Raw genomic sequence first — 16,376 nt, 5'->3', positions numbered from 1 at the left:
GATATGACTTTCCCAAGCTCTCTTGTAACAATTGCTATGTCGGAAAGCACAATTTTGATCCTGTTAACATCATTTCCATATACCTGCAATGTAGTATGTTAGTACTGCTATGTTACAGCTGCCATCTGGTACTAGGCCATAGCTTTGGTATGCCTTGTATCTGTGTTCTGCTTGGCAAAGCTAGAAGTCACAGAGTTCAGTTTTCATGAGATCACTAGTTTGGAAAATGGTCCAGGTTTTGTTTAGGATGACTCCACAAAGTCATTGGGAAATGGTTCATTTAGGATGACTCCACAAAGTTCTATGTAAAAGGAATAATTTGGCTCACATATAGATAATTGTAGTCAAGTAACTGTGTCACATATTTGGGATTATACCACAACTCATGTCATACTAGTTCACATAAAGCAATGGATATTGAATGGCATCATTATTCTTTTAAGTTTCGTATTTGAAGGACATGTGCTAGTCTGTTGTCTTAAAGGAGCAAATACAAATACTGTCCCCCACCTGCCCTCCACCCAAACATTTGATGTGCATTTTAAACCTGTGAATGAAATGTCGGATTAGCTTTATTCAGGAGTTTTAACTTTATGCTTCTGGGAGGGGAGGGGATCCAAACATCATTACAAATGTATTGGATGATAGTCTACTTTGGATGGCCTAAGAGTTTAGTCAGCAGGTGGTATCTTTACTATAAAGAGGAGATACTTTTTGGCATGCTCTTAAAGTAAAAGGGAGAAATATTTCAGAATACTCAGAGATTGTGCATCAGAGGTGGGCAAACTTCCAATATAGATGGCCAGTTTTGTTCGTTTTTTTCTAGAATGCCCAGGTTTACTTACAGAACCCAAATATGAAAGACATACATTTGGAATTAACAACAGGGTAATTCAGGAATTTGTTTTCAGTACCAACAGTGAGCTCACATTCTTGGTACACCAAAAACTCATTCTAGCTTTCTTCTTCTCAATAGCGTAATTTGCCTGGGGGTAAAGGCAGGGAATCTTCATTCTTCTTGTTGTTGCAGCTGTTTTTAAACTGTCAGGAATCAGAAGCCTCCAAAGATGTATTGATAGATCCTATTCCATGTTCTGCCTTCCCGCACTGCAGATTAACAATGTGTTCTAAAAAGAATAACAGTGGGTGTTATAAATCATCATCAAAAATAAATGGTGAAAGAGTATCAGTCCTGGAGGACAAACAGTGTCAAGAACAGACTGCATTAATCTAGGGGCCAAACTGAAGAATTAGATTGTCTGTTCCAAGTGTCATCAGAGTTCACGCTGGGGTAAACAGCCAGGAGATGTGTTTAGAAGGTTGGGTTGTCTAATAATAAAATAATGGATAGAATAAAATAAAATAAAATAAAATAAAATAAAATAAAATAAAATAAAATAAAATAAAATTAATTAATTAATTAATTAATTAATTAATTAATTAATTAAAACAAGACTAGGATTTGGCAGATAGATAATCAGGAAGCAGTAACTGGTGAAAAAGAAGTGGACAAGTCTGAGTCTTGAAGACCAGTGATAAGAAAAGGCCACCACGGAGGAAAGTTTCTACTATGATGGCATGGCTCTTCCTCTAGAGCAAGGTGTGGTGTCCTTCCCTAAGGGGTCATCCCTTCTGATTTTCACACTAATGGGCCTGTGACAGTTCCTCTAGATGGGCCTTCATCAAGTTCAAGTATTAAGTCATTCATTGTAGTCTTGTTTTCAACTTTTATAAACATTCTACATCTATTTCTAGAACATCCAAGAAACTATTTACACTCACTTTGATGTCCATTTTCTCTTCCGCATCCAATGGGATGTAGAAAAGATTTCCGCCTGGAACCGAAAAAGAGGTTTCAACATTATAGTCCCTCTGTCCATAAGTCTCCATGGGTTTTAAGTCCATTAGGATCTGTTCTGGTGAAACTGGCAGCAGGGTCATCTGTCCTCTACCCAGGGACACTCCATGCAATGGTCCGTTTCCTGGCTCCATGGTCTCCCATAACCCTGGATTTTCTATGTCTCCATCCAAGGTGTATTCCTCCATGTAGCTCTTTCTCTCCTCTCTCTCTTTCAATTTTAGCTCTCTCTTCTCCAATCTTCCTTGCCCATTCTCTAGCTTCCTTCTCCTCTCAATATGATGGTTTTTGCGGTGTCATCTCTCTCCTTCTTCTCTTGGCTTCCCTCCTAGGCACCATCAACCTTTCCCATTTGCTTGTCCAAGGATTTTCAAGCCAGGTCTACCGCCATCCAGGAGCAAGGATCTTCTCCTTTGTTGTTTTTACCTCCCTAACCTCTACTACTTTCTCCTCTGAGACTTCTCCTTTATATATCGTCTCCTTCACATCGGCTCCCAACGTCTTAGCTTCCTTTTCCTCCCTTCCTGCCTTTTCTAACTGTCCAATCGCCACTTTTTCTCTCCCCATCCTTTCCAAGGGTGCTCAGTTACTTTCCCCATTGCATCCCCCACCTTAATATTCTTCCTTTCTCTTCTTCCAGCAGCTCTCTGCTCCATTCCTTTCATTCTAGTCCATTTTTTCTCAGGGCCTGTGCTCTTTTCCAGAAGGGATGTGGTGGCACTGTGGTTTAAACCACAGAAGCCTCTGTACTGCAAGATCAGAAGACCTGCAGTCATAAGATCGAATCCACACAACAGAGTGAGCTCCCGTCACTTGGTCCAGCTCCTGCCAACCTAGTGGTTCGAAAGCATGCAAAATGCAAAAATGTGAGTAGATAAATAGGTACCACCATGGTGGGAAGGTAAACGGCATTCCGCATCTACTCACACTGGCCACGTGACCACGGAAGATTGTCTTCGGACAAAATGCTAGCTCTATGGGTTGGAAACGGAGATGAGCACCGCCCCCTAGAGTCGGACATGACTGGACAAATTGTGAAGGGGAATTTTACCTATTACAAAGGAGGAAATTACTGCAATGCTTTCTTGGAGTGGTAGTCTTACTGCTCTTTAGTCAGAAAGCATTGTGGCAACTTCCTCCCAGGAAGTATTGCAGCAGGAATTGAGGTGCCCATGTCATCTTTGATCCAGATCAGCAAAATACAGGTGACTGTAGGTACTGTATGATTCTGTGGGCTGGAACCTCTACAATGCTGTTTAGTAATTAGATATTAATCTTGCCAGTACACCTGTGAGCAGATTGAATACTGTTGGAAGGCATATAATTGGTTGATAATTACTGGTTCATTGCCCCTTTGATGATATTTTATTATCAGAAATGTGCAGCCTGATGTCATCCAGTCTTCAGTTGTAGAATTTTGAAGTAAGTGGTTAAATTGCACTGCTATATGTTGATGACTTGTTCGATGCTTTAACCAAATTTTTCACAGCCTTTACTTGCCTCTTAATGATTTCAATTGTTATTACAATATCATCCGTTTGTTTCCCTTGAGTTTCTTTACAAATGTCTTTAATCCATGAGGTGTTTTTGTTATGTCCGGTTGGGCTATCCCACATTTCTTTCCAAAATTTTAGAGCATCATCTTTACATGGGCCTAATTTCTTTTGCTCTGCATTTTCTCCTAGTGATGTACAGAATAATAGTTGCTTTCTCTATATTGTTTCAAGCATCCATCATGTCTTTCAATTTTCTTTGCTGTAACTGTTACCCACTGGTCCACTAATCATTGTTCAGTTATGTCACTATTTGGGTGCTCCCTTTTCTAAGTTTTCGTCATTATTTTTTTTGAACCATGGGCTGTTGCCATGTAATAACATTTTATAATTTATTGATTTTTGGTGAGAGTCCAAGTTATGCATTAACATTGTTCCAGTAGCTTTGCAGCAGCCTGTCCTGGTTCCTCAACAGGGTCTGCTAAGCCCTGTTGCCTATATGTCATCAGATGCCCAGGGGCTATAGCATCAGGCATGGTCCTTGTTGACCTGGGTAACAACCAATCCAGTATGGATTTCTATTTATTCTCTTAAATCATAATTGATAGTTGGTGAACACAGTTGTTCTGGCTTCTCAGCTGAGACCTGTCTGGCTTAGAAGACCCTTCAGCATAGCTCTCAAACTCAATGAAGCATGCAAGCCCCTCTACCTCAGCAAGGCCTGTGCTCATGGAGGGGCTTGGTTTATTATTATTGTTATTGTTGTTGTGTGTGTTGTTGTGTGTTGTTTGCTGTTGTGTGTGTGTTGTGGTTGTGGTTGTTGTTGTTGTTGTTGTTGTGTTTTAAAAGAGAGGCCTGGAAGTGTTTAGCCTTTGTGGGGTAAACTCTCAGCCTTTGAAGGTTTATATGCAACATGTCTTTGCCATACTTTCCACACTATAGCTCTGCTATGGCTTCTTCCAGGCATTTTCTTCCACTGTTGTATTCTCATATAGTGGAAGATAGATTTTACTTATGACACATGGTTAACAAAAGCATCTAGTGATAAGAAGGCTGGCCTTGTAGAATGAAGAAATTTAAGGGAAATCTGATTTGCAGGAGGGAAAAAATGGATTGTTCACCGTGCACACACTAATGTAAAGCACGTGTCCTCTGGATAAGCAAGCACCCACAGTATCACACAATGGACTCATAAGCTGCCTGAAGGCTGTTGCTTCCTTTGATCTGAGCTATTGTTCTCCTGCCAGACAGATGTACTGTAAGAAGCCAACTTTTGGAGCAACCACTTAAGAATCCATGCAGTGCATTTATTATGTCTCAGGCAGGCAATATGTCAACGTGCTTTGTACTGGATAAAGAACAGCTTAGGTACCGAGCAAAGCCAGGTGCAAGAAGAGCCAGACTACAGTGGGTCTTTTTTTTTTTGCCTCACATAATGCTGTTTGAAAACATTTTTTGTATTCACACTGAATCCATGATGATAATTTATCAGTGCAGTGGGCAAATCGCTTTTCCCTCAGTTTGCAATTTTGCATTTCTTCATTACTTACCAAACAGGAGTTTTAATCACATTCAGTAAGCACATTCTTGCTCTTTTCAATGCATATGAGATTTTGAGAGGAGAGTGCCAGACAGAACTAGACCTATTCTTTTGCTTAGATAATAGTTTATCAGTGTATAGTTTATAAGCAGTGGTTTAAAATAAATAAAGTTTATAATGAAGAGTTTATATTTCTCTGTGAGAAATCAAATGGTAAGATAACTTGTGCATCAGTCCAACGGCTTCCAGTATTTGTCCTCAAATCTTTGATGCAATTTTGTTAAGGATTTTTCTTTGAATGATAAAAGTCGAATCATTTGATTAAACAGGCATTGGCTTTGTTTCTTGCACAGGGATCCAAGGCATACTAAGATGCTATAAATACAATATTTTGTTTAACAGCGTGAGCAAGAGGCAATTGTATGGAATGAATATGTATTGAGATTTTAGTTGTTTTGCCTTAAGGTTTTCTCTGAAAGTCTTCTGAACTGCTATTGATAAACAGATTTCTTACTTGCCGTATCAGAGAAAGTAATAGCTATGTTTGTTGATCTGTACTGAACAGGTCTGGCAAGAGTAGTGCTCTGTTTATTACTTTTATGGTATTCCAGGGATATAGCTAACAACAAAAAGTACAAAACTGCTGGCAGGCCATTAAATCAGCAGACATTCAAGATCACTGATGCAGTTGGCTCTCTTAATCTTCTGCACAATCTGACCACAGCTCCTGTAATGTATTTCAGGGTAGAGTGAAGGCAACTGATCATGCCCTTTAAATTGATGCTCTAGCAATCCTGCTCATTGGAAATATTGCTTATGGCCAGCCAACGAAAGGTCTGACAACCTAATGGCAAGACATTAGCTCTCTTCAGGCATGAGTGGATCTGGCATTCTGAACATGCTGCGGCTCACATATATGGAGAAATTAGATAGAGGTTCCATGGTGAAAACATGGCAAAAGCAACAACGGAGGGGAGAAGGCTAGACATAAGTGTGTTCAGAATGCCAGATCCAGTAATGCCTCAGAGCAACTAATATGCATGCAGCCTGTGGGTTGGATTCACACTTAAGTTAATCTTAAGAGCCATTTCAGGCAGTAGAATAAGTTTTGTATTCTTTGTCAGGTCAAAAAATAAACCTTCATATACTGTAGATCTCTATAATGTCTGGGTTCCATGATGCACAGCACCATGCATGAGACTTCTTTTAGCACACCTAGCTTGAGACTGTTTTACATAGTCCTACATATATATATTCTTAGCATGCTCACAACCATATATATATGTTGTGAGCATGCTAAGAATATTTGAAAAGGGGGTAACCCAGCAGCTCCTCCCTAACATGGAGGGTCACCCCCTAACTCCTTCCAGACTTGGTTGCTTTCAGTTTTGTGTGCTTCCCCCAAACTAAAATAAGTGTAAAGAGAAATGGGTGGAATGGCCAATTGTTTCCACTTGATTTATTTTTTTATTTTTGCCCTTGGGGGGAAATGTTGCCATGGAGGGGGGGAATACCAGAGGGTTCCTCTGTGGTGTGGATTCTTCTGTGATCATGAAGGACAGAGTGGTACCTAAAATGCTTCCCACAATCACAGCAGTCAGATAGGGCTTCTCTGGTGAGTGGAGTTGCTGCCTTCTGATGAATCCTCTCCCACAACTGGATTACTAGAACATTTTCTCTCCAATATGTATTCTCTGATGGGTGGTCTGGTGCTAAGACATCTCATGTAGCTGATAGGCTTTACTTTGTCCACCCTTGTCACAATCATTAAGCATTTGCTAAGTCCATATTTTTGGCATGCCTGTTTGTCTGAGTGGATTGGCCTGCACACATTTCTATAAAAAATACTAAGAAAAGGAGCCCTATTCTACCCAACAAGTCTATCCAACACAGCTGTAGATCTGTAAATGGTCTGCTGTTGCTATTAAGAGGACAACTATCATTAAAATGTTAATAGTAGTGATTATAATTATTGATACTATTAATAATAGTGATTATATTGATAATTCTTAGCATCCAGATACCACTGGTCTCAAACTCTCCAAACTTAAACATGCAAGCCAGGAGATCTCAGAACTGCTGGCTGATCAAAGTTCTGCCATCAAACATTCATGGCTGGACTGGCTGAGCTCCCCACTACTCCATCTTCTCGCATTTGACTTGCTAGCTTTCTAATGACCTTCATTTGAAGCTGCCAGTTCTCCTCACAGCTGTAGGGCATCCACATTGAAACAATCTATTTCCCCCTTTTGTGTTTTCTAATCTAAAATCCTGGGATATTTTAATCCAAAACAGTTTATTTAAAAGAGGTATGGATATTGAACGAGATGAATTGTTTCAATAATAGAAGCTAAGCCTTGCATCTACGAGACCTGAGCAGGCCCCTTAATGATAAAGACTTTTTTGGACAGCACTAATTCATATTGTCACCATAAACTGGAAGAAACTTGAGAGCACGTAAGAATAACATGAAGTTGCAAGCAATGAAATAATAAAGTTATGGATAGTGAAATAAATACCTAGCCTATCCCCTCCCAACAGCTGTTTCCATTCACCTGAGGAAAGATACACTGCTTCCCAACCCCCTCAGAAGGATAATGGGGCAGAATGAGGGAGCTAAGGTACAAGGGCCATGGCTCAATCGCTTTCCTCTTCCTTTGCCTTTCTCATATGAGTGTTGCAGATGACTATGAGCAGCTTAGTTTACACTGAAGAAGATGGATGTTTTCACATGGAATGTTTTAGATGAGGGCAATCTCCCCAGGTTTCCTCAACTGTACTTTACACGCTCTGACCTATGTTGAACTTCCTGCAACCTATACTGATATTGGTTGTTGTGGGTTTCTTGGGCTCTTTGGCCGTGTTCTGAAGGTTGTTCTTCCTAACGTTTCGCTAGTCTCTGTGGCCGGCATCTTCAGAGGACAGCAGTCTGTGCTCTGAAGATGCCGGCCACAGAGACTGGCGAAACGTTAGGAAGAACAACCTTCAGAACATGGCCAAAGAGCCCGAAAAACCCACAACAACCATTAGATCCCGGCCGTGAAAGCCCTCGTGAATATATTATACTGATATTCTTAGGGCTGCTGATATCATTCCCTTGTTCCTCACATTTTCTTCTTGAACCTCTTTGGAATAGGACAGAGGAGACATCTTGTATTTGATCCTAAAAGTTGAAGGCGTATGGCTGACTGCATCTCAGCTCAATTACTATGATACCTTTCCTATCTCAATGTATTTCTGAAATAAATATTAATTTTCCTTAAACAGGTGGGTGTGATTTCCTAACAGTGAGGAAGGTGATGGAGGAATGAAGTTCATTGTGCATTTAGCCATTCTTTTGAGATGCCAATGGAATCTCAATATAATCCCTTGTCTTGTTTATGTCAGGAACGCAGGCTCTGTTGTGCTGTGATACATTATTTGTCCATCTATACCGGTATTGTCTACTTAGGGAATAGTATTCTCCACGGCACTTCACAGAGGTCTGTTTCATCACTAGCCACCTGAATCTTTTAAGCAAGATATGCCAGGAATTTAATTTGGGACCTTCTGCAGGGAAAGCACATGAAAATATGCCAACTCCACAAACAATTTTCAATTGATTTTAAGAGTGCTAGAGTAGTGGTGTTACTGGAGACCAGTGAGGTGGTGTGTATGTGTGGAAAACCAACCATAAATGGCAGTGACTTAGATGGCTTTCGAAAGATCATAGACATGTTCACAAGAAAGTAGGTCTTTTCGTTCGCTAGGAGTCATGATATCTAATGTTCAGAAATATTATACACATAGATACCAACTACTGGATGCAAAACAACAGAGAGGGACAGTGGGAACTTATGCCTTGCTTGTGGACTTGTCACAAATCTGTTGGTCTATTGCAAAGTATTTGTGGGTTTCCTAGAAACATTGGACTGGCTTTGTGGGCCAGACCTATGGCTTATATCTATTCAGGATAGGATGCTTGACTAGATGGATCTTTGGTCTCATTCAGCGGGACTGTTTTTAATGTAACCTGGACAGATGCAATAACAACCTCCTTGGATTCTTTTCTTTAATAACCAGGGCTGGTTGAGAATTTCACCTCAGTTGAGTTTTTTTTAAAAAGATTTCACACAAATCTATGAGTTTCTTTGAAATAGAAAGAATTTGAGATTTAAAAGTCTATGTATAGGAAAAACAAAAGGTGACACAGTTGTTCACACAGCCTGAGGACTCAGAGTGGGTAAAAGCCATATTTGCAGTTCCACATTATGGTTATCCTCCTTTTTTGTGAGGTTCCTTATTTTAGAACGTGTATGACAAATAGGTCCTCTTCTTGCTGGGAACAGCCAGGTTTACAGAGTTTGCCCAGTGCAATTCATTTTTGAAGAATTCAAAAATTCTGGTTTTGTTTTGGAAGATTTTACTAAAAATTTAAAATTTCTTCATGTACAGGAAAGAAAAAAATGAAGTTTAAAAAATCTGAATGCTGGAGAAAGCAAAAGCAACAGATTTTTCCATCTGTTCTGAGTAACTGCCAAAAATATGTTAGCAATTTAAAGCTGTAAGGAAAAAAGTGGCTCAAGCAGATAATAGAGCAGTTGGGCCCTCAGCGTTCCAGTGATTTTACTGGGGAAATTAAGCAATTGCTTAACTCCTGTTCTGATTGAAATCAGCGAAACTTAGAAGTGCTTTGATTGCATGATCAGTTTTTTTAAAAGATTTTTTTAATTTTTTAAAAAAGATTCTAATTATCTCTCTTCCTTTTTTACTCTTCGACCTGTGTGCAGTTTTGCACATAGTGTAAATACCACTAGTTAGTTCTGAGTTATCCAAGGAGCAGAGGAGTTCAATTTTGTTTGGTGTCCACTTTAAAAGTAATCTTCTCTCCCTCCCACCCACCCCAGCTGAATGAACATTTCAGCACATCTGTTTTTCTCTGAAACAGCTTGGTTATTTTGTTGTCAACTCCTCTTCAGTTAAAGCCAGAAAATAAATAAAACAGAAATAACACAAGCCACCCTGTTCGCCTTTCCAGATGAAAGGATTCATTAACACATTCCACTTGGATCCTTTCTTCACACTTTTTTCGTCTCTGGTCTGCGTTTGCCTGGTTAAACTTTTCCAATGAAGAAATTTGGCAAATGGAGGGGGGGGGTAACATCAGGCTTCTTTTTTAGATCTGCATCTTCCCAAGGTACTCAGCCCAGCTGTGGTTTTTGACCCTCTTCTCCTGACAAATGTTGTCCATATCATTTCAAGACTGTCACTGTTTGGTGCAAAGGAAAATGGAGAAATATTGTGCCTATAGTTGTATGACATTTAATTTTACCTAGTTACAAGATCTCAACATGCTTATTCTAAGCATCTTTCTCCAATAGCGTTCTCCATTCTGTCTAGGAGATTCCAGGAGCTGTAGTCTACAAACGTTTTCCAAACTTTAGTGCAAATGTTTTTAAAAGATCTTCACTGCCTCCTTTTTTAACATCAGTTTGATTTTTAATGCCTTGCACTTCAGATTACAAATACTGAACAGAAACTATTTTCTTTGACTGTGAATATAAACCGGGAGGATAATATTACTAGACTATGGCTGAAAAATGAACGCCACTGCTAGCACCAAATTTGCCTTTTGGTAATGGGAGTGAAAATGTCATGACCTGTTTAAAATTATGCCAATTAAAATACATTGTGGGCAGAATTCTGCTGATAGTCCCAGCTAGAGTAGACCCATTAAGCCAATAGGATTTTCATTAGTGTTGACTCACCAATCACTCTTCGTTAGGAGGCTGACCCATAACACTAGGCATAGTGTAACTTTCCTCATTTCCTCAACAGGCATTTCCTCATTTCCTCAACACTCCGAAACACTTTCTCTTCGAAATACGAAGGCTGGATAATTGCAACAAAGGGTCACAAGATGCTTCTCGATTGGGGCTTCTGGGATGAACAGTGCTGACAGTCCACATCTCTGCTATCATTTCTTTCTGAATGGATCTCCTGTGGAAGTTGTGAGGAAATACTTGAAGGCAAGAAGTAAAATAAAACTGTACCTATAGCCATGTGTAAAACTTTGCCTATGAGGCAGGATGACTGCATAACAAAAGCTTCATCTAGAGGCACACAATTTGTGGTACTATATAAGTGCTATAAATACTGCTAGTTGACAACACCTGTATGCATGTCTTCCCTGCACACTCTAAATGTGGGAATGTTACTTTTTTGTGTATTACATCTCACAATACCTAACATGATCCTGCAATAGTCTGGGGAAAGTATTCGAAGAAGAAGAGATAGCTTTTGCAAGCATGATCCATTTCTAAAGACATTTTTATAAAATTAAGATTTACGCACATCTTATGTTTTTCTGCTAAAAACAGGATCGCAGCTGGCAGAAGCCGCTTTTCCACCATCTCTTGAGCTTCCTCAGAGATTTTGAGTACACTCAGAAGTAGCAGGATAGCACATTCACACAAATAATGAGTTTTCTGATGCTCCACCTGTATCTCATGTGGCAAATATTCTTCTCAGCAGGCAATGTAGAATACTGTCCCTGCTGTTGAACCATAGTGACCTCTAAATCTTTCAACCATTGTGGGTCTCTTTAACACACTGATTGACAGTGGAGGAGCTTCCTGCTGTTCCATTACTGCTGGGTCATAGCAGAGGTTTTGTGCAGGAGGCAGACTTGAATCCCACACAAATTTTTGTCAGGATAAGCTTTGGTATGTAGTCACCATTTATCATAATGGCTTTTAGTTCTTGGGCACAGGATCTCAGAAAGAGTATAGTACTAGGACTATTTCATTTGCAAATCACCATGGTTTAGATTAAGAACCCAGATGAGTGACCCTCTGCTGAAAGGAAATGAGGCTCTTTTTCCTTAGCTCATTCTACAGTGAGAAGAGCTGAAACACTAATCAATTAATTAATGCAATTAATCAAATGCACTTAATTACAGGCTAAAGCTGTGAGATTTAATTGGAGGTGCCCGCTGAGAAGGGGTCTACTGTGCTGAGTAATTCCCGTGCCTTGTAGACTTCCTGGCTCAGTAAAAAGGACTTAAAGTTGTTTATTTCTCAAGCAAGAAATTGTTTGCTGAAGATTCTTGAGTAAGAGAAGATTCTCAAAATAGCACCAAAAGGTTTTGTTATTGAAGCAAGCAGTTAAGTTTCACATTCTTGGCTGATATCTCTGTAGGCAATTTTTAAAATTACAAGCTTTCTAACTTAAGATTGCGCCAAAGTGGGATATTACAAATTCATCATTTCCAGTATTTAAATTAATGTAGGAGTATGTATGGCTTGGTGGAGGGCCATTTACTTTTCAGACAGGGCTCCCATCTCCAGTTTTGGTCCTACACATGAACAGCTGAATACTTGCATAAGCCTAATATAACTATGTAGATGGAGTAACATGGCAGAGCCATGTTGTATTTGTTGTTTATCCGTTTAGTCATGTCCAGCTCTTCGTGACCCCCATGGACCAGAGCACGCCAGGCCCTCCTTCTTCCACTGCCTCCAGGAGCTGGGTCAAAATCATGTTGTTAGCTTTGATGACACTGTCCGACCATTTCATTCTCTGTCCTACCCTTCTCCTCCTGCCTTCACACTTTCCTAACATCAGGGTCTTTTCCAGGGAGTCTTTTCTTCTCATGAGATGGCCAAAGTCTTGGAGCCTCAGTTTCAGGATCTGTCCTTCCAGTGAGCACTCAGGGTTGATGTTGTATTTAGCAGTGAGTAATCCACAGTTTTAAAATCTGTCAAGAGAATGCAGATGTGGATCTGGTTCCAACTTTCTCAAAGCTGCTAAAGAACTGATGGGGAGGGGTCAGTGCAAGGGGGATGTTGAAACATATCCATTTGTGGTGGTCCCAATCCTGATTCGTCCTGTGACTGCACTCTGGAGTAAGAAATGCTCAGCTCTGTGCTATATGTTTAATATGATATGTAGTTTACCTCCCAGTCTGACTGAGTTCAATGGGACTTCCTCATAGCCACCTGTGTATAATATTGCAACTTTAGTGACCTTCATTCAGATTAATGATTCCCCCACCCCTTGTTTTCGGCCTTAATAAAGTCTTCTTTCTTCAACATGTCACAGGGGAATTTGTTCATCTTCCTGTGCTATGGGAATGCATTGAGAGGCATTTTGAATAATCATTGGCATTATCCCTGTACTATTTCTCAAAGGCTGGGCAGGGATTTTACCAGCACAAATGAATCCTCACAGATATTTATTTTATTTTGCTTTTAATACCATTCTACCCAATAGGTTGTTTTTTTTTTTTTAAATTATCAACCTGGGATTACCTCAGAAGATTTGTGTGTGGGTAAAGGACTTTCTGACAGATAGGCCACAGTCAGTAAGGATGGGATCTCATCATTCTTCTACCCTGATACTAAGTACAGGAGCTCCCCAGGGCTGTGTGCCAAGTCCCCTCCTGTACACGGATGATTGCACCCCACTGTATAACACCGACACAATTATTAAATTTGCAGACAGTACAACAGTGGTGGAGCTCATAAATAAGAACAATGAGTCTGCTTATAGAAAGGAAGTGTGAGGGTTAATACTCTGGTGTAAATAAAATAATCTTACACTTAACATAAAAAACCTAAAGAACTCATAACTGATTTTAGGAGGAAGAGAAATGTACATTTACCACTGTACATAAATGGCAAAGAAGTGGAGAGAGTTGGTAGTTTTAAATTTCTGGGTACTTGCATCTCAGAGGACCTCTCATGGACTATAAATGCCAACATGCTAGTGAAGAAGGCACAGAAGAGGCTGTATTTCCTGAGAATGCTTGGGAAGTTAAATTTATCTCAGCATTTACTTCTGTTCTACTATCGTAGCACCATTGAGAGTGTCCTAACTCATGGCATTCTGGTATGGTTTGGGAGTAGCTCTGTAGCGGATGAAAAAGCTCTACAGAGAACCATTAAAATTGCCCAGAATATCATCGGGCTCCAGCTATCAACTCTGGATGACATCTTCACATCCCGCTGTCTGAAGAAGTCACACAACATCCTGAGAGACTCTTCCCATCCTACTTACAACTTTTTTGAACTGTTGCCGGCTGGCAGAAGATATAGAACAATTAAGAATCGGACCACATGTTTTCTGAATAGTTTTTATCCCAGAGCTATAATTGCACTTAATAATGAGCTTAAAGACCACCAGTAGTGAATAGTTGGACAGTGTTACTTAGCCTGCGGTGTAGATGTTTGTATTCTTAGTGGGGGATTTTTAGTGGATGGGGAGTGTTTGGGGATTTTTTATGTGTGTGCATGTGGGTCTGGTCTCTGGGTTTCTGTGTGAATTTCATTGTATACTATGTATATACTTACAATGACAATACCTTTATTTCATTTTATTTATTTTACTTATTTTACTTATTTTAGTTAGTTAGTTAGTTAGTTAGTTAGTTAGTTAGTTAGTTAGTTAGTTAGTTAGTTAGTTAGTTAGTTAGTTAGTTAGTTAGTTAGTTAGTTAGTTAGTTAGGTGTCTGGCTTCCTACATAGTAGCCTCAGATCCACACTCCTGGTATTAAAAAACTATAAAGTATTTTCAAAGTATTTTCCTAATAATGATGTGAGATCTGTCAAAGTTTAGCAAATATTTCTTTCTTTCATGAAATTTATTTTTGGATATGAAATAAGGTTTATTTGGAGTGGTTCTCTTTCCAAAGAATATCAACTCATTTAAATTAACAATGAATTGTGTGGCACCTAAAAAATTAGTAATAAATATATTGGCCCATAAGGTTTCCAGGCCAAAGCAGAACTCCCCTTGTCAGGTGCCTGGAGCTGTAATTCAAGTTAGTCAGTACAGTGGTGCCTCGACTTACGAATGTCCCGACAAACGACCATTTTGAGTTATGACCAGCTCCGGCCACAAAATGTTGCTTCAACTTGCAGCTGGAGCTTCCAGTTACGAACACAAAAAGGCAGGGAAAAAAGGCGTAAAATTCAAATTGGTAATTGTTGGTAGGTGACGAGGCTGCTTCTTTGTAGCTCTTTTGCCCCAGCAAATAGAGAGTGTGTGATTGGAGGAGGCTTCAGACTGCCTGGTAAGGTATGGTGTTGCTTTCTGCTTTTTAAAAATTGTTCTGGGTGGGTTTTGCAGTGTGGTATAGGGCTGGGGGGGTTATGTTTCTGTGCTGCAATGGGTCTTGGGGGGTTGTTTGCTTTTTGGTGTTTTTTCCCATTTTCAATTGGTCTTGGGGGGTTTGGTTGCTTTTTGGAATTTTCCCCCCATTCCCGATGGGTCTTGGGGGGGTGTTGTTTATTGGTTGGGCTTTTTACCCGCATTTCCGATGGGTCTTGGGGGGTTGGTTGCTTTTGGTTTTTTTCCCCCATTTCCAATGGGTCTTGCATACTTCCCTTGCTTTTTGCTTTGTTTTCTTTGCATTTCCGATGTGCTCTGCTTGCGTTTTGCTTTCCTTTCTTTGCATTTCTGATGGGTCTTGCATGCTTGATTGCTTTTCTCTCCCCCCCCCCTTCGGCTGGAAGGGATTAATCACATTTCCGATGGGTCTTTTTTTGTTGTTATTTTTTCCTTCGGTCAGAATGGATTCATTGCATTTCAATGCATTTCAATGGGAAATGGTGCTTCGACTTATGACCATTTTGAGTTACGACCGGAGTTCCAGAACCAATTAAGTTCATAAGTCGAGGTACCACTGTATTTAAATATGGCCAGAGATGTGACAAACTGTTGCTATTGTCATTTAAATTAGAAACAATATAGCTGGCTGGTGAATCATAAATACAAGATTCTGAACAGATAAATATAAAATTTGGACAAACAAATGCAGGATTTAAGAGTTGAACTATACCTTACATCAGGGGTGAGCAATTAATTTCTATAAGGGGGCCACATGAAAAATCTGAACTGTGTTCAGGGGCCAACTTTACTTAAAAATAAAATGAAACAGTGATGTTATGATTGTTTTTAGTTTAAACTTATTAATCTTCATAAATACTAAAGAGGTTTTTGCGGTATGTTAAAGATAAGCAACTGATCAACTTTAGACATAAAGCTATAAATGGTTTTGATGTTCAAAACTGTCTGCGGGCTGGACAGGAGCGGCTCACGGGCCGTATGTAGCCCTCGAGCCGCACTTTGCCCAGGTGTGCCTTACATATAACCTGTCAGGGAAGAGGGCACCCTGTATGTGGTGATTGTGTTTATCAGACGAGGGCTTTTTCCCATCATCTGTAATTTGCAAATGAGCTTGCTTTGTTTTCTGTCTTCAAGATACTAACTTGTTTTGTGTATGCAAGCCCAATTTCTCAGGTGGTAAAAAACCTGGCTAAATCATATGTTTTAAAAAGCATTGCAAGTATGAGGTTACTTGTAATGTGTCACTTGGCTTAGGGATGGGTACTTGCTTTATAGAAAAAATGTTAAATCTGGGGTGTCTATGCATTTCTGTATTGCCCACAGGCCCAGAACAGGGAACCCAAAGGCATTAATGAAGCAGAATAGGATAGCAATA

General features: G+C 39.8%; 1 long non-coding RNA gene across 1 annotated transcript; it reads right to left on the bottom strand.

The window, feature by feature from the left end:
* Positions 1–959: 959 nt before the first annotated feature.
* LOC140704198 (uncharacterized) lies at positions 960–10,712 on the bottom strand. The gene is made up of 2 exons (XR_012083326.2): positions 10,639–10,712; positions 960–1,127 (listed from the first exon to the last, which is right to left on the bottom strand). It is a non-coding gene; the product is annotated as an uncharacterized LOC140704198 (long non-coding RNA).
* Between the last annotated feature and the right edge of the window lie 5,664 nt (positions 10,713–16,376).

The sequence above is a fragment of the Pogona vitticeps genome, chromosome 2 (genome assembly GCF_051106095.1).
Source record: "Pogona vitticeps strain Pit_001003342236 chromosome 2, PviZW2.1, whole genome shotgun sequence".
Lineage (NCBI taxonomy): Eukaryota > Metazoa > Chordata > Lepidosauria > Squamata > Agamidae > Pogona > Pogona vitticeps.
The sequence above is the reverse complement of the archived record's forward strand: the minus strand, read 5'-3'. Positions and strand labels throughout refer to the sequence as shown.